Source organism: Buteo buteo, chromosome 11 (assembly GCF_964188355.1).
Source record: "Buteo buteo chromosome 11, bButBut1.hap1.1, whole genome shotgun sequence".
In the NCBI taxonomy this organism is placed as follows: Eukaryota; Metazoa; Chordata; class Aves; order Accipitriformes; family Accipitridae; genus Buteo; species Buteo buteo.
In genome coordinates, this window is record NC_134181.1 from 8,781,395 (window position 1) to 8,808,181 (window position 26,787).

Here is a 26,787-nt window from a genome sequence, read left to right on the forward strand (position 1 = left end):
GCTGATCTCTCAGGCTGTGGAGAGTGAAACACTGAGAACAAGCATCTAAAATTCCATCTCTGCACAAGAGGTTTAAGGTCAGAATTTGAGCTACCTATGCAGCTTCAGTGCCTATAAGGGTTAAGCAACAAGTGATTCTTCAGCATTACAAGTTTTGACTTGGGCAAAACCACAGCTTCTGGTTTAGGATGTTACACCATGTTTCAGTAGAGAAATCCAATGGCAGAGCGCAGCTCTGCGTGGCATTCTGCAAAGGTGCTCAAATCAGTTCTAAATTCTGCGTAGTAGACAGTGTCTTTTTATCAAAATTTTTCCTTAAGACATACTGTGCAATGGAAGGGAAATAGTTTTTTGTCAATTTACACAGGGTTCAATAAAAGCAAATTAAAAAGTTGTTTCCTATTAAAGTCTACACAAGTTTTCTATTATCATGAGTATTATTAGCTGGAGTTATATATGCCAGGTCTTCTTTTAATTACAGGCATATAACTTACACAAAAAGAAGTCATATCTTCCAAGTAATTACAGGCAGCTCTAAAGTATATTATTGTATTATTAAATTAAAAAATCTGCTAGTAGAAAGATCAGAAATTAAATATCGAATCATCCAGCATTCAAAGAAATAGTAGGCATAGACAGAAGTGAAATAAGCTAGATTATTTAGATTTAAAATACAGTTTTCACACAGAAAAGAATTATATGCAACAGTAGTGTTTTGCTGCAGTTTTCTAAATCAGATGTAGATAGCAGCAAACTACTTCACTCATTTTAATGAGCTGAAAAGTAAACCCAGTTTATCTGGAAAAGCAGCCAAAGAACATTTTTTTTTTCCCCAGTGAAATAATTTCCAGAAAGACCCGCAGTGCCTAGTAAGATGAAGAAAATGAACACCACCACCACCATCCAATCAGAGCATAGTGCATTAAGCAATGTTGTCTAACCTCAGTTCTTCAGAACTTGTATACATGTATTTGATTTATGCCCTCTTTTTCAAGCTAAGAAGTCAGAATTCCTTATATTGTCCAATGGTAGTGAGATGTAATCTTGAAGAGGCACAGGCCCTACTCCAGATGGATTAAACAGGCCCGTAACGTCCTCATTATTAAGATAGTAACAATCCAAGGCTGAATATTTTATCCACATCTTTGTTCAGCCCTCAGGAGAACAAATCTGGCTGTCTAATGACTACAGAGGACTTACGACTCCCTGAAGTCATGCTTCTTCCGTTACCTTAGTCTAAACTGCCCCATAAATTGTACTATTCAATCATAAACTAGTTCAGCTTTCATTCTACTCTCCAAGACAGCAAGGCTCACCCTGAAATAACGATGAGCCTTAATAAGATGGAAAACAGTACAGATTAAAAAGGATCATAATACATAAAACTGCATTTTGAGGTTGAGTTGGATATAGACTTTAAGCTAGCTGTTACCTGTTTTACAGGAGATTTAGAGCAGGATACCCAGGAAGCATTTTCAAAGCTACTTCTAAGAGCCTTTACTATACGACCATGGAGAAGCAAACAAGTTCGGTAAAATAAGTGCATGTACTAGACACGTATCTAAAGCATACATCTATTTTTATGCCCAAAACAAAAGTTTAAGGTCCAAAATATTGACACATTGTTATCTTTTTTCCACTAATAGTTTCCAGTAGTGAACAGAACCAGAACTGCCAAAAAATTGCAATAAAGATTATTTTAATCAGATTTCCCTTCTGGTTTGTAAGCTCAACAGGTTTAGAAATTTATGATAAGTTCTGAACTGCTGGATGCTTATCTAAGCTGAACTCAAAACAACTGCTTTTGAAATCTGCTCTGCTATACTTGTGTTCCAGTAAGATCACAAATTGTCTACTGCTTTGGAGGCTAAGCCAAAGCCCAGCTAAAAACGTGAAATGCTGAAGATCTGCCCTAAGGTTCTGCAGCTTGCATGTAAGCCTCTTAACTTTGTATTTTTATAAACAACTGCCACTGGTGAGTTTTGTCATGATATTGTAATGATTGCCTTTTTCTCAGATTCATTTTTTTGTTAACATAGATAGAACTCCTATAAAATAAAGAACGTTTTCTCTCCCCGCATGTCAACAGCACACATATGAATGTCTTTTTTGTTGATTTTTTCCCCCCCATCATCTTTACACAGTGGAATAAAAACTCCAAACCAAAATGCCTGAGAGGTTATTCAGTCTTAAACTAGGTGAGAACCTTTGCAATTTTAAACAAGTATCAACTACATTCACAGCAAGATTAAAAATAAGTTTTCTTAGTAACCTTAGCAAGCACTCTGCAAATATAAAGGCTGTTAAATTTTGTAAGGCAGTAACACCCTAGAAAGTGCTTGAAATGTCTATCCACCCTCACAATGACTAACTGCCTTTGGCCACACCTCAGTAGGGAAATACACAACACATATTAGTTGGACTACATAAGACAAAGAGTGTGCTGGTTTCAAATTCTTATGGCACAAGTGTTTTCATTCTGGCTAATTCAAAGTGTCATCAGAGTGGATTAAAGAGAGAAGGAAAGAGCAGGAGCAAGGGAGAGGAGGTATATTAATTCCTCCATACCAGAAAGCCAACTTGCAGTCAGCTTTTCCCTGGATGTTTGTATCTGCAAGCCTACTGAGGATTCCAGCAGAAGAAAGTCTATTAATTTTCCATGTACTTGTTGACGAAAAAGCTATCAGGATTATGGGTTGAATATTTCTAGAGTAGGGAAAGTAAGGGATGCAATTAATCTCTGTGAACTAAAATATACCTCTTTTCATTAATCTTTTATTGTAAATGAGCAAAGTAATTGAACCAGTACCACACTGTCAGAATAAATGCAATGCCAGTGGGATATGCATGAGAGAGCACATACTGATTGAGTATTAAATATCTAACGGCAATAATTTATGGTTCATTACCTCTTTTTGGAGTTCCTTAGTTGCAGAGTGCTTGAATTTTAAGTAGACAGACTTTCAGCAGCAACTGCTTTCAAATGCTGAACATAGCAAATGCGTAAAACCCTCAGCAATCTACTTAGTTTTAAGAATTTTTGTACATGGTCGAGCCAACCTCTGTACCACCAGAAACATGCAAGCTATTTGCAACTTGGATTAATGTAATAAGGACTTCAAGGATCATATGCAAAATCAAAATTAGAGATTATGAACAGAGCATTGTATATAAGCAGACCTCATGTAAAAATGGTCAAATACCTTGTTATAAGTTTACATATAAGGAGACTTCAGAAAAGCCAAATTCTAGAAATGGGAGCAAAGCATGGCCACATAAGTGACTATGTTACATGGTATAATTTACTTATCAAATCGAGTAATTACTCCAACTGTTCAAGGGGAAAAAGTCAGACATCCACTTGTATAATTTTATGTATAAATTATGTTACCTCTTTATTGTGACTTGAGTATTTGTGACAGTATCAGTTTTACAGAGAATTGTGGCAATGGTAAGAGCTAGTAAGAATTTGGCCTCTTGCTTCCATACCACTTTTTCAAACTCCTAGCAGAATCACTTGCAGGGGAAAGATGTTAACTTTTGCTAAATCGACACACCACGACCTTCTGTATCAACAGGCCTCCTGACAGATTCAAACTGTCCTGCTTTGAGAGAACCTTTCAAGGATCAAAGAAAAGATGAAACTGAAAGTGGAAATAAATGCCTCAGTGTTTTTATACCCTCTTCGTATTGACTTCATACAAGTCTAACTGACTAAATCTGAGGCAAACCAGACAGGAGTCAGTCCAGACACAGAGATTTTAATCCTCTTTCTGAATTCTACTCTTTCTGTTGTCTACTGGAATTGGTCCTGGAATGTGTGCAGGGCTTTGCAGACTCCTGAGCCTATCTGTACCCGGTGAATTCTGCTCATCTGTTGAAAATTAAACTGTCCTATTCAGACATTGCTCACTTGGCAACAGACTGCTCTGTGTTTACTGTTTATTGATTTTTGTTAACTGGGACTATAGAGGAGAAGCATTTCAGTTTCAAAGTCGTCCCAGAGGACACTGGCAGGTTACAATCACTTATACTGTAAAAAAGCTTCATCTTAATTGACTCTGTATTTACATATTACGAATGCATATTTTAATCTGTTTTACATGAATAAGTCCTCCACAATGAAGATTTCATTTCCTTTTTTAAAACAACATAACTACTTGCCTTATTTGAAGAGACAAATCTCTTTTAAATTGTTTTGACCTTTCCTAGCATCCTTTCTTAAAGTGGAAGTTGTATCTGCCTTCTCCGTTCAGGAATTTCTTATCTTAAAAGCAAAGAGATGAACTCAACTTCAAACTGAAACCATTGCATTGTGCTCTTTCTAGTTTGGCAAGTCACCCTATCTGTCTATATTTGAAACAGCCAAATTCTTGACTAGCTCAACTAAATTATTTTTAGTCACAATAGACAAAAGGCTAAGAATAGAACAACTTTAGCGATACACTGGCAAAGGTCTCTGGTCAAAACCAGAAAGACATGGAGATATCCTAGACTAATAAAATAGGAAGGTCAGGACATTAATCTTGTCTAGAGCAGAACCGACTGAACATGGCACTCCTACATCTCAGCAGAGGCACCCTTGGCTTCTGAGTGTCGTGCTATTGCCATTTAATATTTTGTCCTCAACCTTGGCAAAGTTTTATTCTCCTCCTGTACAAATCTTTTGTTTGAAACTTTCAAAGACAATCTGCATTAAGATGAAACACCTTCTTATCCAGCTCTAATTTCATCGTCATCAGATGAGGTCTCAGTCAAGACAAAACAGAGACTTCAGTAAAATAATACCCACTTATTCAGCATGGTCTCTAGCCTTAATGCTTCATTTTTAGGCACAGAAACTTTTTAGTAACAGTCATCTCCACCCCCATCCTCCAAATATTTATCTATGCTCTGCTGTTTTTGAAGACCACAGTAAATATTAAAAGCCAGCTGTGCTAGGTTCTGAAAACAGAGCAAGACAGCTTTCCTCAAAGGACCTGACTTCCTTTGCATAGTATCCATGCATTTTTATAAAGTATTAGCTCATACAGAACATTGCTACTAGCAAAGATAAATGCCTCTGTCTTAAGGCTTCAGGTGAAACCCTAATAAGGAAGCATCTTATAGATTTCTATTTGTCATGCACCACATTTAAAGATTGCAATAAAACAATTAAGCATATTCACAGATGTGAACACTGCAGCCCTGAGTGCGATTATTCCATTTCTTCATTCTCAAATCACTCTAATATTCCTCTAGTAAACATGTGTCCTCTAGGGGCTTATCTGTTACTGTTCTATATCTCTACAGCACCTTTGTAGCAATGCTCTTTTGTGTTCTGAATTACACCCTGCAGAAATTGCTTCCTGCTACTGAGACAGACCAATTCATTTTGTGACTACAAATCTATATTAATGTCTTTTCTATAGTATTTAACAACGCAAGTCCTTCCACTTGTTACTCTTAAGCATATCAAGGCCTGTATTTCTGAAGACAGTAGTACATGGAAAGTTCATAGCAGTTTTTATTGCAGTTAGAAACTACCTGATGTTCCCATCATCAATACAGTGAAAATGTATGTGCATTAAACTAGAAAGTTAAATATAGGCAAACAAACAAAAACCCCACTGACAAGCAAATGCAATGGAACAGTTACAAAGAAATAGTTACAGTTTATATTTTTCGGCTAAAAGCCATTCTAACATCACAGCAGCATCAGAACAGAATATAGTAGCAGAGTGCATATGAAATTTAATTTTGAATGATATTGAAAGGTCAGTACAGAATTGCTCAGCTCATATTTTTGTGAAGATAACATGTGTGAACTAGTTATTTCCTCCTTTTAACATCTAATGACCTTGTCCATTGATTTAATGAGAAAATTATACATGCTGCACTCAGTTTAACAAACTCTTCAGAATTAAAGATATACCAAAGGAAGAAAAAAATAAAAAAGGAATGAAATTGAGACCTCACACTTGCAACCCAACCATCTGGCAGAAGAAAGCCCAGAGATACCAACACAATGACCTGTGGAGCCTTCGTTATGACACATGCTCAAGCAGAGAGGGGAAAAAGCTGTGCAATACTCCTTCTACCTCAGGTGCCCTGACCTTATTAATGCGATATAATGTGAACAATGCATACAGTTGAAGTGCCAAGTCACATATGTGCTGCTGGTAGCAAGGAATGGAAAAAAAGACAGCAGCGTCTAAAACACTGAACTGATAATTATAACTCGAGAAGACTTCTATAATCTTAATTACACACAAGTTGCTTAACCTGTGTTAGGGCCATAGGTCTCAATTCTAAAGGTTCCAGTAGTATCCCATGTCACAAAGGAACATTCATTTGTTCATTAAAAATCTTATTTAAATTTTCAATGAATTCCAGCATTTAAATTGATCTCCTCAATTCCTATAACAAATATTGAGACCTGACAACATTAAAGAATCTCTTCTAATACTTAAATGTGGAGGAGTGAATAACTCCTAATTCTCTTTCTAGCTCTGTTATAGCTACTGTGTAACCCTGACTATGTTTCTTTTATTCTCTATGCCTTTGGGCATCTGCAAAACACCAGAATTCAAAAGATTTGAAATTTGTGTGGTTAGCATCCCTAGGCCCTGCAAGACACAATAATGTAACAATGCTGTATTGGGTTTGTATTGTTTTGTCCGTTATCTCTCTCAGTTACCATCCTTATCTCGACCCATGAGCCCTTTATTGTTTTTTCTCTCCCCTGTCCAGCAGAGGAGGGGGGAGTGATAGAACGGCTTTGGTGGGCACCTGGTGTCCAGCCAGGGTCAACCTGCCACAAATGTAATGATCTGCACTTGCTTCCCACTGCTTCCTAGTCACAGCTGATGAAATCAGGTTTGAGTTACAGAAGTTTAAATAGATTGATAATTGTTTGAGTATTGCTTTTCTTGCTGATGTGATAAATCAGCAGTTAAGACACACGAGAGAACTGTTCCCAGATTCAAAAAGGCAGAAACTAGCTACAGTGCCCTCAACTGAGATCATATTTTGGCAAGTCAGGAAATTCACATGTTGGCAAGTTTCATTCACTTGTTTCATTCATTTCGTAAGAGGTTGTAGGGCTCACATCCCAGCAACTTTGTCTTGAAGAAAAAAGTTTGGTCCTTTTGTTTTATTTTGGATCAGATGCGATCAGGCTTCCTCACCTACTAGCCAGGTACCAAAAAAGTCCTCATATGGCAAAGACAGAGTCCTACATCAAAGGACATCCACACTCAAGTGACACAGGTCATGGTCCCCATGGCTGATCCCACCATGCCAAGGAAGAACAGGGCTGAAGAGGGCATGGAGCCATGTCAGGGACAAGGTGATATCCATGCTGGAGCACTGCCTTGAGACAGCACCAGCATTGCTCATAAACCACGTGCGGTTTAACGGGCACAGGCTGACTACTCTCTGGCTTGGGCTACAGATAGTTAAAGCAGCAGCTTGAAAACTGGTTTGTCTTTCCACCCTATCTTATTTCTTTGATTATGCAGAGGTTTTAATTTCACAAGCACATTGAGTGGAGAGACAGATGAGATCAGAAAGGGACTTCTGAAAAGGAACAGTTCCATAGAGATCCCCTAAGGAAATCCATTAGAGGCCCTAATGGCAGATATGTTTTTTTGAACAATGAACTTTAAGAATTGTTTAATGAATATTATATTAAATATACAGGTTACATCTGAAGCCTAAAACAACTGGATATTGAAATTTATTTTGCTTTGGAAAAAATTAAAAACGAGAACAAACTGAAGACTACTGAATTTATGGTGGTTCTTGTGATATTTCCCTCTGCTTACTTCAGAGCAAGTTACTCTCAACAATATGAAAATCTCCCGAAGACAAGTGTTGGATTCAGTGAAACGTAAAAGAAGAATGGAGGAGACAAAGTCATGCCGATACTCTTCAGAGGTATCAGCCTTATGCAAACCTGTCTCATCTGAGTAAGACATTAACAAGCACCAAAGCTTTGTACTATGGTTTTAGGGGGCCACCAATGAGTTTCTTGCTTATGATCTATCTTCCAAATAACCACAGTGTGGCAGTGTGGCATTCCAGCTGCAAACGTGTCTTTATTTCCCTAGAGCCAGACGACAGAAAATGAAAAAACCAGAAAAGCACATATGGTGGATGACAAGTCCTCTAAAACAACTGTTTTGTTCTACAGCTCTGCTTTCATCAGGCTACATCACTTGCAATCATAGACATGGCCAGGCTCCCATTCTAGAGTCTCCTGGGGTCCCCCCATTCTGCATGAATGCTTGTGAAAGCAAGGGTGCAATCCAGAGTGCTGGGTTACTGACAAGAGCTACTGAGGTCTGTGTTTTGGGATTGTGGAAAGGGTAGAAAAAGAATAAAGGCAGCTTCTTTCTTTAGTTCTGAAAAACCCATCACAGCACTAATGTTTTATATTCAGTGAAAGACTTCTGACAAGCCAATATTTTCTACAAGAAAAAACAAGTAAAATATCAGAGCTCCACCCTCAACATCCACATGTGACATGAAAAAGTCGTGGCCTGCTCCAATGACTATTTCTGTACCATCGCAAAACATTTCACAAGGGAGCCTTTAATTCTGAAGCAAATTTGTACTTGAAAGTCATGGGATGAAACAAATCAATCACTTAACATTCACAAAGCAGTTTAAAAAAAAATTTAGCCAGTAAGACTGCAAGAAACTGTTTAGTTATAGAAAGTGTTACATAGGTTTTATTGACTGATGTGTATCCAAACCTTCCGAAGAGTTGTGGGTTTTTTGTTTGTTTGCTTTGGTTTTCCCATCTGAAAATAATATAAGATCATGAAAGGCTGCAGCAGTTCAGTCCCCCTCTCTAAAGGTGGCATGAATTGTCATTAAGCTGTCCTGGAGCCTGTCACCAGCACTACTTCATGCATCTCGTGGTTTTCAATTGAAATACTGATCAAGTCTGGCCCTACTGAATTTTTACAATTAAAGTTTCAAGGTGACATGCTATGGCATAACATTAAGCATAGATTTCATTTGTCCTTCATTAATAATCAACCTTACAGTCAAATATCCATTAACATGAACTGCATAATAAAATCAACAACAATTTCAAATGAATTCCCATATGAACAAAACATTTCAAATGCTTAATATTTCACACTCCTCTTTCACCAGATACAGTTCAGTAGCACTCTAGGTCTTTGAAATCTTCATAATGCTTTTTATCTTTTGAAATGAAACATTTTCCTTAGACTTTCATATCATCCTTATTACTTTACATCAGTGCCAAGTCAACTCCCTTTCAGGATTACATCTGTCCTCTCATATCTCCTTTACCATTTAGCAAATAAAATCCTTCCTCTGGATCTTCTCTGGGTATTTACTGATAAAAAAAAATTGACACTGTTCTAAACAAAATTAGCAGAATCAGACACTAAGGCAGCCCTCCTCTGCTTTATAGCTTGGCACGTACAATAAGTAAGAATTCAGAGATGGGATGCATGAAACCAGCAAAGTTAACAGTTGGCTTGCTATATATAGCTTGACTTGGCAATGCAGGCCCTTTAGCATCACCCATTGGCGTACTGAAAATAATCCTTCAACAATGCAAATTTACGTCTTTTCCACTGTCCTTTAGGATCTTGCTTTTTTTCTAAGCAAGTAGAATTCGATCTGGTAGGCACATGTAACCTGGCGCTATTCTGTTCAGAAACATTAATGTTAAGCTCCAAAGAACAAAACTCTCAGCCATTATAATTGTTAATAAAGCAAATTTTACCAATTGTGACTGGAACCTCTCAAGATTTCAGATTTAACTACGTTTCATGGATATGAACAGTGTGATTGCTTATATTCTGCAGAGTAGAGGTGACTTTGTCATGCTCAAAATCTGCGCTTTTTGATGTTAACTAACTTCCTATAAAATCCTGTGAATGCAAGATAAGGAGGCTTTTACCTGAGAGCAGCTAAGTCTGATAAGTGAGGTGTTTGATTAAGCTCAACTAAGATTAGGACAAAGTTATTGATGCCTTATCTCAAAAGGACTATACAGTTAGACAGCTATCTCAATAAGAAGCCGTCCTTTTTCTCAACTTCAGACAAAGCCATAATCTAACCACTTCTAATTCAATCCACTTACAGAATTCAGACAATATTATTCATTTACTACAGTTCAAGTTGCAACATTTCTATGGCAGATTACAAACAATATTTATGACAAGATCCAGAACAGTACGTATGGAATTCTCAAGCATTAAATATTTCAGACAATAAAGATTTCCTAACATTTCTCCACCTTGAGATGAAAACACATGATTTCTGAAGTACTGCTTCCATTACATAGCACTCCTCTGAACATGATGCAGAGCAATCTCCCAGTACTTTATGAAATCTATTCCTTTAGGCTACCATTTTCATCCTAGGAATTACAGTGCCATATCAAGCATTTGCATGGAGGTCATCAATATTTAAAGTGGGACATAACTTAAGCAATTGAAAAATCTGCAATCATACCCCCCCCCCCCCTCCTTATATGCCATTTTGCAGTGGAAGTAGCTATGCACGCCTTCTCCCCCCCGTCACTTCTGCAGGAGGTGGTGGTGGTCGTTTTTTAGTTTAAGTTTGAAAGTCTCCTGTTGCCTAGGGAGCACAAGCAATATCTGGAGAGAAGAGCCCTAGATCCTAGGACTGTTTTGTGAAAATATTGACACTGCTGGGAAAAGAGAACAGGACAGAGCAAAAGACCCTTAACCACTACGCTGTATGACCAAAATGCCTCCTCTCCTCCCTGTAGCCCATGGCACCCTAAAAATGAATCCGAGAAGTGGTCTGCACACCTCCATGCTCAGCAAACCTTCCTTGCCAGATCCCTGCCCCTCCAGCTCCCTGTTCAGGGTATCTGCTTGTTGCATATCTCATACCAAGGTGCCTAGTTCTCAAAATACTGCTCATCTACTGAGCAGCTCTCAATTGCAGACTTTAGCATATGTTTCAGTGGCACCAAACTTCTAGGGAACTTGATTTATTGTTGTTAGACTGATGAGAGACCACTTTGGACTTGACCTTCTCTTTCTCCTTCTGTAAATTGCCTGACACATTGCTATATGTATACACACTTAGTCAAGAAATTTTAATTACAAAAATGCATAAAACTGGAGATATAATTTGCACTTGTTCATCACACCATTTCATTTCCATACTGTTATATTTTTTCTCGTTTTAATTGAGTTATTATGCTGCAAATTAGAGTTACATAGCATTCCTGCTTTGTTGTTCTTGCTTAAAGCAATCATCTATGAGGTATCCCACTGAAATAGCTAAATTCTTGCTGTAAGGTATATTTAACTTTTCTTGCTAATCTCGACTGCATTATCTAATTTAACAAAGGTTTAGCATTAGTTCTGAATTATTTTCCAGACCATGCCTACTTCCAACATACAAAAGTGAATGTTAAAAAACCCCAACCTAATATTGTAGCTATCTATTCTGAATAGACTTTTGAGATCATAATGACTAGTACAAAAATACAGATATGATCTCCAGAAGTTGTGCAGGTAGCAAACTAAACAAAGCTAGGCAGTGCTGTATTTATCTAGCACAAATATGTATGTTCCTCAAATACAAAGCATTGATTTGCTAGTGTTACAAGATCTGTTTCCTCCCTCCAAGCACTACTAGCTTAAAGTCCTTTCTGGAGTATACTATTGTTGATCATCAAATACAGCACATTCCTACATCAGCAGCGTAGGAGGTAAGATTATTCCTCTGAGAAATACTGCATTCAAGAGGCATGTGATAAAATAATCACAAAATAGACAAGTTACATTTAAAATTAAATAAAATAATGCACCAGAGGCTTCTCCACCTACTAATGTTTTTTTATTTCTCAAACTTGTCTCCTACTGGCTCAGGCAGAACAGTGTTTTACTTCCATGAATTTTTCATTTGACTTCATCAAAACTGTGGTGAATTCTTCCTACCTCTTTCCTATGCAGACTTAAAAACAGCTTACTGAATTCATACAGCTGTACTGACTAAAAGGAGGCTCAAAACTCCAGATGAAAGCATCTATTTTACCTGTCAGTAAATCAGCATGCTTTGCTTTGAGCTCGTATTTTGGCAAATAAGGAAATTCACATGTTGGCAAGTTTCATTCACTTGTGTCATTCATTTCATAAGAGGTTGTAGGGCTCAAATTCCAGCAACTTTGTCTTGAAGAAAAAAAATTCACCCACAAACCACTTTACCATTACTAACAATCAGCACTACATCCAGGTCACCAACTTCACATGCAGTATTAGAGTTGTACATCTACGTATTCTCCAAAAAATGGTCATTCTGAACAGAATATTATTCTTCTGCACTGAGCTGACTTTGTTTCCTGATACAAAACTTTTATATAAAGCAATCATTCTTTTAGCAGAGTCATTGTGGTAACAGTCTCCACTGTGAAAACTACCAGAGACTTTGATTTTCTGCACAGTGCAGGGTGGTACTAAAGTACTGTAAAAAATGCAAGAAATATCTGTACTAATTATCTGATGAATACATTTTAGGCTTAATTTCTCCATTCATTCTTTTCTCATACTGGAGAGAAAGAAGTTAATTTTTTTTGCATGCAAGGAGTAACCATTTTGGTTAGTATGAAGAAACTATGTCAGACTGTCAACATGCATCTAGTGGAGCCTTGAGATAGAAGGGAAGACAAATTGACCAAACATTGATTTATAACAACAGTCAGCCAAAGAAGGCAGAAATGTGAAAACAGTGCAAGCAGAGTGTGAAACAAAAACCTGAACTGTCAGGGAACTGAAAGAACAACCAGATGCTTTCTGCAGTGACATAAATTGAAGTAGAAGTCACCAGGCAGAGATATAAGCAATGCTACCACAACAACACGTAAATAATCTGACTTGCTCTAAAAGAGTTGTTCTGTGGAGCTGAAACCAACTGCTGGTTGCATAAATCACGTCTGCTCTCAGACACTAACAGGCTAGAACATGCATTCTTCAGAGAATGGAAACAATGTAGCAGAGTTGGAGTATTCTCCCCGCTAGAAATGCAATCTAGAACAAAGAAACTGTCATATTTAGGGTCTGAAAGAGTGCCCATGGATTAGAGAGTAGCTGTTGCTGGCACTATTCTCAATTTATCCTCAAGTATATGAGCATTACTGTTAGCGCTTGCCTTCTGCATTAAGAGGTGAAGAAATTAGTTATACACCAACTACATGTCATTCAAACAAATGAGCAGGCTAAAAACCACAGAAGCAATAACTCTTTACTGTACATACCACAGCATTACATGATGCATGAATTTATATTGAATTCCACAGATTACTAATTTTATTGTTCCTGTAAGTCAACAGGTAATCACTAATTAATAATCAGGTAAAATAACTGTAGTCTTCTGTGTTTCAAAGCATAGAATTGATATATTCTATGCACATACGACATTGCCATTTAATCTTTTTAATTGATGTTTATATACAAGCACCTTACGAAGTTTATTCTGAAATAATGGTATCACTACTAAATACTTAAGATAAAAGCTTTCAAGCATGTGAACACTGATTTTGAAAATAATATCTCCAAAAGCCAAGATCTACATGAAACATTTCCAGGGGTTGCCATACACTAATTAAGTCTATTTAACCTCCCCTGCAGTATTTTTTTTTTTTTTAAAGAAACTTATCTTTGCTATTATACAAGTTTTAACATCTCAAATGCACCTAAAAATATAATCTCAAAGCTCTTTACAAAGGATAGCATATATTGATTAACTGAATTGGTTATTATCTTTGTGTTTGTGTAACAAGGCAAAGGCAAAGGCAACATCTCTTTTTCCTCAAACAATTCAAACTTGGAGAAAGGCATTGGACTCTGCAGGGAAACATCTTTTCTCAAAGCAAATACCAATTCAGCCAAGAGAAAGGAGTAACATAATACTTGGATATATCTCAGTTTCTTTGCCACTTTACTTTGTCCATGCTTCAATGCAAGAAATAAATGATACTTTGTCTATATGCCTTTTTTCATATAAAAATACAAATATATTCAAAGCATTATTGGAAAAAGAGAACATACTGCAATCTAAGTTTATTTTAGCACCATCGAGCCTTTTTCACTTTGCCAAAAAACATACACTCCATAGAGACATGAATCAAGGTAAGGGGAAAAAAAAAGGGTACTGCATCGAGGTGTGAGATAAAGGTCAGTAAATCACATGAGCATTCTTATGTCAAGACTGAGTCACAGGGTAAATTACTCTGAGTCCCATAGAGCATCTACAGAAAGTTTAGAGATTCAAAACCTGTACCAACTAGTCTGCTGGAAGAGGGTGGAAATCAAAACCATGAACAAAATCACTCCTAAGTAGATAATAAAAAAAGTTCCCAACATAAAGCTTGAAAATATTCACAAACAGAAAAGGAAAAAAGCACGTGCTCATTTTGTCCACTTTCTATAAGCAACTATTTAATATGCACAAAACTTAGTGGAACTTTTCCATTGAATGGAAGCTTTTCAGAACAATCCTACGAGAAACCAAAGGCTCTTTCTACCTCACCAGCCCAAACTAAAAATAACTCCACCTACTTCTCAGACAGCTTTGCACTGTTTCTTGTATTCCTTGTTGTCTCCTTGACTGCTTCAATTTTGTCATCCAGTTTGTTTTAGCAGGTAGATCTATTTACAACTTTGACAATAGTTTGTACTGTTTTGTTCTCTTCCTCTAATACATTGAAAGATTTGCCTTTAAAAAAGGCTTTATGACAGCATAAAATGGTGATCTTCCTCTAACATCAAAAGGGATAAAAGGCTAGTACAGTATGCCTCAACCTGAAATTCAGCACAGAAAACCCCAAATATAAAAATCAGCAGAAAATCAGGCTTTTTGTCACTTTCTCTTCATCACCATTTTGCCTTTCATGTTTTATCTGAATCTGTTGGGAAACAGGGGAACGCAAGATTAAACCAACTAAACATACATTTCAAGACAAGACTAGGTAAACAAAATGGTGTTGCTTGATAAAGCATAGTTTCAGTGTCCACACATGCATACAATCTGAATCATGAATAATTTTTTTTTTTGACGGATCAGCTGGGAAACATTGCAACATTATTACATTTTCTAGGAATAGCTGAGCACCTAAGATTTCAAGAGACAACAGAACATATAAAGACCAGAAAGACATTTCAATATTGTCATAAACATTTCCTTTTTTTCAAGGAGCAAGGATAATTTGAAACAATGCAAAGAATAGATTTTCAGCTTCTGTTACTTAGAAGCACAAGACAGACTTTGTTTTGTAGTATTAATGCGAGAGAAGTAGAACTCCCAATAGATATTTGTGACTTTGCCACTGTACAAGAAAATGTCAGGATTTAGGATTCATGGCACTGTGAAAAAATACATGTAGTATGAAGGCATTATTTTGGAAAGTGGTTAAATATATAACAAAGTGTATGAGAGCTTCATCCATCACTCCAAACGTACAACTCCACACAAAATGAGAGTGTCAGCGATGCTACTTGGTTTTCTGTTTCTTTTCTTACCACCTTTTTGACCACTAGAGCACACAAGCTATTACTCAGAAGTTTACCACAAGAAATACAAAGTCCCATCAACACCCATCCTTCACTATTTCTTTTTGTTTGGCCATCAGAGAAATTACTTAAAAAATACAAAGATCAGTGGATCATACAATTAAAGAAGTGCCAGATCATACTGCACTGAAAAGTGCTTCAGGAACATGAATGAGTACTTCACCTCAGCTACAATAGCTGTCTGTGGACATACTCCTAGTCTATATCAAGTATACAGTAAATCAGCTCAGTTTAGTCTGAAGTGAATGACTTCATCTACATCAAGGTTTTCTTGCATTTGATATTGGCAGGCAAGTATCAAGTACAGCAGGCACAATTGTCTTAGGTCAACATGGTAGCTGTGTGTACTAGCTGTAACTCCCATTTCACAGATACATCGGAATCCAGAAGCCAAAGGTCTTTTGGAAAAAAGTAACAAAAACCAGACTCTCCTGAATACTTTTCACATCTTAAGCAGCTTTCAACTCTGCTAATGGGAAACTAAAAATCTATCTGCCAATTTACTGAGAACTCACTATCACTTGTACTGTTTCATTCTTTCTTTGCCCCGGTATCAAAATAATTTTAATGTGATGGAAAAAATTTTATAAAGATGTTTTAGGCTTTTACATCAATACCGATAGCTACTACCCAGTCCATACTTCAGCAGAACCTTCAGAAATCTCCTTCATTCCATATTCTCTAACATATGGTAAGAACCTGTTGCATTTCAGGCTTATTAAACATATACTTATTTTAGATGAAGAATAATATGCTCAATTATTTCAGTAAATAATAATTTTGTCTTGCAAATACAATTCATATATTCTTCCTTCATAGCAGGTAAATTAATTAAATTAAAAGAGGTGGGGTTTTTTTTGTTTGGTTGGGTTTTTTGTCTTTTTTTAATAACTTGTTCAGAATTATGACTAAAGGATTACAGGACAAGTAATTCTGGAGCATCAATTTTTACTCCCCAGACTACAAGATCTGCCACTTAACTGAGAGCTGGAATATTGTTTGTGAACTTACACAAAGTATGAACTTTGTGCAAGGATAAACAACATGCATAGCAATGAGCAGATCTGTAAGTGGAAAGAAATGGATTTAAACAGTTCCCACATTTCACTCAATAAAAGAATGACTTCACAAAAACCCTTATTCTATAATGAAATCTGTAACCAATAACAATAAGTGACTTATTCTAACTATGATTTTAATTACTTAGTCTTAACTAATCAACCAGACTAAAAGACTGATATTAATGTCACTCTTCTATTTAACAGAAAATTATCATTGTTTATTCATCAGTTATTAATATATCAGTTCTATCAAAACATAATATTCACAAAAAATAGGGTAAAGGGAAACACAGAGGGGTCATTTTTTAGAGCAGATACAACATTGCTCTGCTCTCCTAAATACTAGGCTCTTGTAGTTCTTTTATTTCTGCACAGTGATCACAACAAAATTCCATACGCCCCTGTATTGGCAAATTAATTCTTGCATTCTAATTAAAAATATCTCAAGTTTATACTTTTATCTGGCTTTACTGTTGTCAGCACCAATTTATATTCCCATTGTGCATAGCTAATTTTTCTTCATTCCCTTGACTGTAATCCAGGCTGTTCATGCAAAGCACTAAAAACAAGATTACAGAGACTTCACTTACAACACTTAGTATCTTAAGCCACAGCCATCCTTTCAAAAGGGAATTTAACTACTCAGAGTAGGTACTTCACAGTTTTTCTATGGATACTGCAATTTCTTTTATTTCTTTCCTTTGCTCCCCAAACACGATACTACTCAAACATGATAACATTTCACCAACACTAAGTACTATGCTTTCTATTGTCCCTTCAGCAATTCCCTCACTTTGCATTAAAAATTTAAAAAAAAAAGTAACGATCTAGCTTTTGATACTTAGAATAATTCATACCAAGCAGATTCAGATAATTTAAATTACTTCTCTTCACTCTGAAAAGTTACCTGGAAATCTTACACAACCTTTTATTAGATTTCTACTACTGAAATAATTAATGTTGTGTCTGAAATGCTTTAACTACTGTTGCTTTCTCATTTACCCTTCTGTTTACTATTCCCTGTTTTTCTTCAGCACTTACTAATTAAAAAGAATATCAACAATTTTGTGAATCTTAGAAATACAAATTTGCAAGTTTTTTCTAATCTCTAGATTATACCTAGGAACATACTCAAAACCACCGAGATGAATCTTAACTACAAAATTTGAACACAGATTCCAAATTATCTCAATTTCAGTGTTGCTCCCATTTGTTCAGAAGCAGGAAATCAGAAAGGCAGTACATGTTCACATGCAAAGGGTTTTGGTTGGTTTCTTTTTACTTTTTTTTTTTTAAACTATTTCATTATTTTAAACAAAAGCAAGCACCTGTATGAGTGCTAACAATGGAAGAATTATCTTGATCTCAGTTACTCAAACACTAAAAATAAACATTTTGCCTAAAGTCAATTATGTAAGATTACAAATAGATACACATTCATAACCTTCTACCTGCAGCTAATCAAGGAAATTGGAAAGGTATGATGCCTCCCAACTAGTGAAATCAAAACCATAAAAAACAGATGGAAGCATAAGATCTCACAATACAACGGTTTTCACCACATTCTGAGTTGTCACAGACTAACAGTTCCAGACAGCGAGAGCAAATCGGTCTGGGGGGGCTTCACAAGCTTTGAGAAAAAGGAGGCATGTCGGTTAAGTGTTTCAGATATTTTTGTTGCATTATATATGTTTGCAGTTATCTCAGGAAACAATGGTTCCTCCTAGAACTTTTTTTTTTTGGCCTGATGTATGATGCTTTCAGTCTTTCTCCATCTTAGAGCATTCCCTCCTGTTGGTCTTTAAACAGAAAAACAGCCTGCCTTAGAATCAAGTATCCTAGTTTGAATTAGATCATCATTAGCAGAATCACCTTGGGAAGGCTGAATTAAATCAGGATAAAAAAAGAAGACCACTATTTTCCTTCACATGCATACCACTGATTTGTGAACCCATAAAGCTGTTGAAAATCCAGGCAGATACAATCACTGCTGAAGATTTTTGCGTAGATCACCTGCTTAAAAGCACCATGAATCTATTCCATGGACAAGTGCCTATAAAAATAACTAATTATAAGAATGCTAGGACAGTCAAAATAGTTAATCAGTCTCCCATCAGCAAAATTAAAAATGAATTCACATATGCAATAGCAGATATCATAAATTGTCTGCCATTCTATAAACAGACAAATCTTCTTACCCTTTCTTATTCTGCGATTAAAGCAATTTTCTCATTTTAGAACCAGGGTATTGGTACAAACAACTTACAATTAGAAACGTAAACTTTGGAAAAGCTACTTGAAGCTGAATTCTATTTAACAATGTAAAGTTAAAAAAAAATTTTTTTAAGTACCATTTGTCCATACAATCTGCAGTCGTCACAACTGCTTATCCTGCCTGATGCCCTGGAAAGGGCATCCTATACCTCTGCATCATTAACTCCTTCAACAGCGCAGCCATGGCTAACACACTCATACTCCCTACTGCTTTCTTCTTCCATGAACTTATAATTGCGACATAGTCACACATTTTCAGAAACAGCTGTTCAGGGTACCCCAGCTGATTGCATATGGGGTCTATAGTTTACAAAGCATACATTTGGATATCATCAGTGTAAGGAATTAAAATTTAGCAGCAGATGGTTTTCAGGCATTTACTTTTAAGAGAAAGCTAGAGATCTGGTACAAGTCTAGTCTAGGCTCCAGAAGTGATAGAGTCGAGATTTACTACTATCTTTAGCTAGCTAGAGTGCAGTTTATAGATGGCCCTCTAAAAGCAACCAGCTCACCCTTCAGATGGTAAAGGAAGCGAGGCTCCTAACTCAACACTGTTACTTCCACTTCGGGCAGCGACTGTCATTAAACTATTGGAATTCCCCTTTCCCCCAAGCTCAGATGTCTACACGGGACTGGTGTCTTAATGGCAAACACTCTTCTGAACTCCAGCCTCCCCAGTTAAGTACTAAAACCAGCTTGAAGTCCTGTGAAGGTTTGGGTTCTCTTGACACACACAGAGCAGATACAGCATACCTCCCCCCGGCATGCATTCACCTTTTATTTACTGCTTCAAATAAGAACTATGAAACTTAAAACAGTTGTTCAATGCAAAACCTTACCTGTTTCAGAAATCTAAATTCAATATTTGAAAGAGCACAGTACTTTTTAAATTTTAGCAAAAGAAAGAAAAGAGGCTTTTAAGTATTTTCCTGTGTCAGCACATAGTTAGTTCTAACAAAGAATAAAATTTATCTCAGGGATAAAGCCTTTAAACAGTAATAATAATACAACAACAATAAAACCTCAACAGTCCCAACTCTAGTTTCAGATAGAGTAATATAAACAAATCGAGTAACTTCACTAAAGTCAATAGGATAAAAATAAAAATAGAAGCACAGTCAAAGTCTTCCCAATCAGGCTCTGTTATTAAGATTAGCATGCTCATGTACCAGATACATCACCTGTTCTTTACATCACTTCCTAAAAAAAAGTCATCTTATTCTTACTGACATTCTTAATACTGAAAACAAATATTAAATTAAGATTAAAACATTATCAGAAGACATTAAACATTTGGTTTTGGATTTTTAGAGCACAGCTATTTAGCTACCTTCTCCACTTAGTCTTCCTCTAGCACCCAAAGGCGTATTCTGGTGAATCAGGACTCAATTTAAGGATATTTACTGTATCCAAAACATACTTTAGACATAGGCATACAGGAAGAAAAGCTACTTTAGTGAACTCTCCTCTTATTTGTTACTTTTTCTAAGTGAAAAAAACATTTCTAAGTCAACAGGTATCAGCAACAGATTTTAAATTCAATAATCTAATTCTAATGAAGATTAATTTACTTTCCACTTTTATGAGCTTTTTGGATGTAAGTCTTGCTTCCTGTGGAAGCCAATTGCCAAGACTGTCACAAATTAGACAACTGAGAAGTAAGCAGCAAGTTTGTTAATTACCAAGATTAATTTAATGAACTTACTCTCATTAAGTTTTATGAGCCATGCTGTCTATAGGAGTGTGTGAAAGTCCACAACAGTAATGCAGTGATGTCATGAGGCAATTAAGGACACTGATGAGATTTTTTTTTGGGGGGGGGAATTGAGGAAGGCAATAGCAAGGCAAACGTTTTGTGGAAAGCAGCATTATAAACACAAAAATAAGAACAGCTAATTGAAAGAATCAAGTAAGATAATTTTCGTCCCAACAAGTTAGCAACAAATTACATTCTCTTCTAAAAGCAGTCAAACATACACTTTAAGCATAGTGTTACATAGCAGCCTATGCCACTCCTCGGGTGAGAAATTACATAACAAAGTTTTCCCACACCTTAATCAACTTACTACTGAAGCCTACTACTAGTCTTTCCTTTGGAAACCAAAGTGAAATCGGCATTCATGTAAAAATATTACTAAGGGAATATCATTTAATAAACCACCACAATACAACGTTGCTTTCAAGCACTTCTTGGTTTAAAAATACATGAATTTATAAAATCATGAAATGCCACTTATAAAACAAACCCTACTTCTCCCAGTTAATCAAATTTACACCAGGAAAGACCAGCACCAACACAGATTGAAATCACTACAATTACACAAGCCTGAAAGACAATTTTATTTCCTCTTTAGCCCACAAGTTATAGTCTCCAAAAACTTCTAAGCTCCAGACAATTAGTTTTGACATACCAGAGGAACTTTCAGCTTCCCAAAAATACTTCAAAACCCCTCATGTTTCTGGAAGAAATAACACCATCCTATCCTCTCTAGAGAAAACACCTTGAGGATATCATTGGTTTAAAAGCAAACAAAGATCATTTTCAACACACCTGTGCTCTGAAGGCAGTAGCAAGTCCATCCAATGCACTCCAGCACCCTACCTCAAACCGAGGACGGGAACAATGAGGACCACCACAACCCTGCTGTGACTTTCACCTGCTACAACAGCAGCAAAACCCTAGCACAGCTTTATTGATTTGAGTGCAGCTACATTAACCTACTCCAGCTGTGAGTCTGGCTTCAGCTGAAGCATATAACTAATTAATGCAGATATGTATTGGGTTTACCAGATTTTAGGGTTTTGGGGAGCTGTGGGGTGCTGGTCTTTGTGAGGAGAGGTCAGGGCTGGACACTAGCTGGGTCTATAATGGACCTGTCACAGCTAAGCTAATTAGCAAAGCCAGGGGTGTCTCTGGCAAAATGTATTTAAGAAAGGTGAAATAGTGCCCAGGTAGTGTGGAAGTGGTCTTGTGAGTACTGAGGTTGGGGAATGAGGAGGGACTGCTCCCAGTCTTAAAGCAGAATCCCCCATAGAGAAGATTATAGTGGTGTGGTGTTTCCCTGCAGCCTGTGGAAAGACTGGCTGGAGCTGATATCCCCACTGCAGCCTGCCGAGGGTCCTGTGATGGAACAAAAGGATGTTTCCTGAGGGAACTGCAGCCCCTAGAGAGCCCGTGCTGGAGCAGGTTTATCCTGAAGGATTGTAGCACACAGAAGGATGCACGTTGGAGTAGGGTGAGGAGGAAGAAGCGGCTGAGAGTAGGTGTTGTGGAGTGACGGCAGCCCCTGTTTGCCTTGCCGTCTCCCCGTGGCACTTGGGGGGACTTGCGAAGGTGGGAGTGAAGGACTGAAATTCCTCCTGGAAAAGGAGGAGGGAAGGTGGTTTTGGTTTTGCTGCTGTTTCTCACCATCCAAATCTAGTTTAACTAGTAATAAAAAAAAATGAATTATCTCTGAGTCTGTTTTGCCTGTGAAGGTCACTGTAAGCGATCTCCCTGGTTTTAGCTTGATCTGCAAGCTTTTCTTGTCTTACGTTTTCCTCCTGCCTTGTTGAGGTGTGGGAGTTAAAAGCAGCCGGGTGGGCACCTGGCAGCCTGCTGAGGTCAACCCACCACAACATATAATGAATCAGGTACTAAGAGAGAAGTGCAGTATTTTTTCCTGAATTGTATGTGATATGCCAAATACACCGTGGCTCATGTGTGTAGCTAATGAGTACACTCACCATAACTTTAAGAAGAAAATAGGTAACTGTTCTAATAAAGCGACTAATTAGCATTTGCAGTAGCAATTACTATGTGGAAATTATGCACAAACCCTAAGTATTCAATTTCATTGAAAAGCTGTTTATTGTTATTTAGGAAGCTTTCAGAATCCTTTTTTGATTCCAGGGAGAGTGTTTAGATGAAAGTAAAAAGGTACTTTTTTTGAACTTCTTCCTCTAAACAATTAAGGCTTGATATTAATGTTTGGATACTTAAGGTTTGCTATTCTCTTAGTTAAGACATAACATATTTTATCTATCTTATGCTGCTGTTTGAGAGCTTATGGTATCAGTTTATTGATACTGATTAGGTTGAACACAGTAGGAAGAAGCAAGAAGTGCTTTTTAGTATGAATACAAGCAAATGAGTGGGTGGTGGAGAATAAATCTTTAAAATGGCTACCCTTGGGGAAGAAATAGAAATACAGCAGCGTTTTTCTATTTGTCTAACATATGGTATAGATAAACGTCTGATGCTGCTAGTGAAACTGGACTAATTCCCTATAGAACAGTGTTATCTGTAGCTTTGATCAGTACACAAATAGTCAGATATTAAATACTGACAAGAAAAAAAATGGACACGGCAAGTGCTACTTTTGATGTTATTTAATTACATAACTTCATGAAGTTAAATAATTTCAAATAAAAAGTGTTTTCCAACATTACAGATAACTAATAATTAGCTACTCGAATACATTTGAAGAGCATGCTATCTTATCTCTTCTCCATAAATTATTCTATAGCTGTGTTGGATTCCAGTAGAGCTTTTAAAGTTGGTGGGGGTTTTTGGTTTTTTTTTGGGTTTTTTTGTTGTTTTTTTTTTTTTTTTTAAATTGCAAATCTAATTTGTTTGCTGTTTTATGCTTCTGCTGGATGTGTGGGTGGAATTGAGGTGGACATATCCCAAAGAGCATTATGAGTTTTTTAATATTAAAGTAACTATGCAAAAAAAAGCCCCGGAACATATAGGTCTATCCCAGACTGTTTACATGGCAAGTTTTGATTCTGCTGTGACTCAAAGAAAACACTCTTTTAGATGATTATACAAGTTGAAATAGTACATTCATTTTAAAGGTTTAATGTGATTATCATACTAATTATGACATTTTCTCTGGTAAAAATACAAAAATAGCTGGGTACAGCACTTGAGGATAGCACTAACAGCATATATTTTAAATAAGTAGGTAATATTAATGGAGGCTGTTTCAAACTAAAATTCTTCATGCTGTGTATTTTACCACAGCCAGCTCAGCTTGAAAAGTGTGAATAGGCTCAAAGGCATTTTGTGTGCTTCTTCCAGAACTGTCTCTGAGAACTGGAAGGAGACTGAATTTGTGTTGCTATTTGTTACACATTTGAACAAAATGTCTGGGTCTCTGATGTCAGAGCAAAAGGTGGTTTCTGGTGTTTCATCTTTGATGTTACAATGTGTTATACTGTTAATTAATGAGGCAAAGCATGCAAGTAAAAATAAAACAGATTGGGACACTTACATTTCTGGGGTGAAATCCTGTAGCTCCTCAAAGCTGATGGGATTTCTCCCTGTGGGTCAGTGAAGCTATGAACCCTGTGATTTTTCACTCCACATGTATCTGTTAATATGTGTGTGTATGTGTGTGCATATTTATATATATATATGTAAAATGAAGAAATACTATGGACTGTTTTCTTCCCTCTGACTGTGCTCCTGAGAAGTATATTAGGTATTTGTATATTCACAACCACTATGAACAAGAGGGATATGGGGTCAAATGCCTGAAAGTAACAGTTCAAAGCAATCCCTGGCACAGTGGAAATACGAACATGACTGCATTTTAGTTCTCTACTGATGCTGGAATATTGGAAGGCCAATACTAGAGGAGGTATGTGAATTTTGTATTCATAACGTCCTGCAAGAAACAAATAGTGGCAGAAAACTGCCATCCCTAATTTGAGATGAAATAGAAAATGACGTTTTTCCAAATCTGTTGTGAAAGAAGAAGGCTGGAAAACAAAAGGCTATCAGATGTGTGTACGCTTTTCCTTGTATACATACTTCTAAAAAATAGTATTTAAAATTCATTGCATACACTAGAACATCTGTACTAGTCATACGTACACTCTGAGTCCAACCATTCAGCTGCAACATTATTCTTGCTTTGTATGAAAATCCCCTCCCTCAATAAAAAAAAAAAATCTCGCATTATTTCATGACTCATGCCAATCCTGCTAATTGTCTCGGCAAAAGGTTAGCGTGGTGATTTATTTCTACTCTTTTACTGCTCCTCTGAAACTCTGGTGTATTGCAAGTATTTGATGACAGAAATGCCTCTTTTTGAAAGTAACTTGTGTGTGTATATATATATATGTATGTTCTGAAACTGTCAGAATTGTAACAAAGGACTTAATTTCTAAAGGCCTGATGGGTTTCTGCACAGCTGCATGCTGCACCTCCCATCTGACTCGCAGACATCACGCTACCTTGTAGGAATTTACATCATGATTAATGCAATGATTTCTTGTGTGAGGAAAAAATCCTGTTATTTGTTGTTGCTCCAAAATAATTACAACATAAAATGTAAAGGGTAGGAGATATTGCTTGTTTGTTTGCATATGTTAAGTAGTGCTCCTCTTCACAAAAAGCACTTTAAATTCAATATAAAAGTGTCTTATCAAACAGAAGTTACTTTCAGGACTGCTAATATAATTATGACTTTAAAAGTTCTAAAACTCACATCCTTGCCTAGAACCATAAGTCCTTAAAAGTATGGCTTTATAGTTGGTAAGAAAAGTACCTACAACTCTTTGTAATTAAAAATATTTTTTTTTCCTGTTTGATGTTGAGCACAGCTTCCACTGAAAACACGAAGAAACCCTTCACAATACTGCATCCTCAGTGTTTAAGATCTGTCCCAGGAATGGTGGAAAAAAAAGTGATGACTATGGAGAGAAAATGTAGTTAGGGTGACAGAAAACAGCACTGCAGAAATACTAGTAATAAGATTTTGATAAGGAGCTTCAGTAAAATGACTGGGGACAAAGCTGACAAGTCCTAGAGTTTAAAACAGGTTATGTGGAAGTGGGTGAAATGGCTCTTAATTTACTTGTGTACTGACATCTAGCTTGAACATGTTATTTGTATATTTATGGAGCTTTTAGTAACACAAACATTTAAAGCAGTAAAATGGCTATAGGCAAAAGTTGCCTACTCAACTGATATGTTAACTATCTGCTAATGACAGTATGAAGAGAAATATGTAGAATTTCAAGACTGGGTTTTGGAGAAACTGAATTAATGTTTAAATAGGTCATTTTCCATTCCTCCTGTTCTTTCAGGATGGCCTCTTAGGAATACCAATTGGCGTCTGCAATATATAATAGTGCCTTAGACTTGAGAACATCCTGAAGTCATTAGGATAAGTAAATGAAATGGACAGAGACAATATTCTTTTAAGAAAAAACATAATCTTATTTTGTTAGGGGAAAGCTACCTTCTATCTAACATTTTACAGTAGTTTGCATGGACGTAAACTAAAAACTTTTAAGACTGTAGTAGAATTAGTGGGGAAAAAAGGTGACAGCTACAGAAAATAAGTATCACGATGTATATATTTGAGAGACAGAAAGTACCAAAAAAGCATTTTGGGGTGCTCTTGCTAAAATGTTAAACAGAAAAGATCTGCAAACTTAGACGATAATTACTCTAAGAAGATCAACCATGGGGTTTTTTTATTAGTATTATTGCTCTGCCTATCTATGAAATTTTTCAGATAAATGGTCCAACAGTGGCAAAAAAACCTAGTTACTCAGGGCTGTATTGCTGTTCCACAACACAGGGGCCACAACTGCCACAAATTAAATGTCTTTTTTGATCCCTTATGTGTCTGTCAGTACATTATGGGAATAAAAACCTCCAGTAAGAAAAAAAAAGGAAAAGTAAACTGCATGAGAAAGGGGGCTATCTAAATAAAGACCAGAAAAGTTAATCTGAGAACAATGAATGACAAATTAATAGTAGCCTTCCATTGCACTCTTTATATTTGGGTTTACTAAGAAAATGGCACTGAAAACTTCTGTAAACGACTGGCTTTAAATGGGTCCTTAACTGTATTTCTACCTTGTGTTAT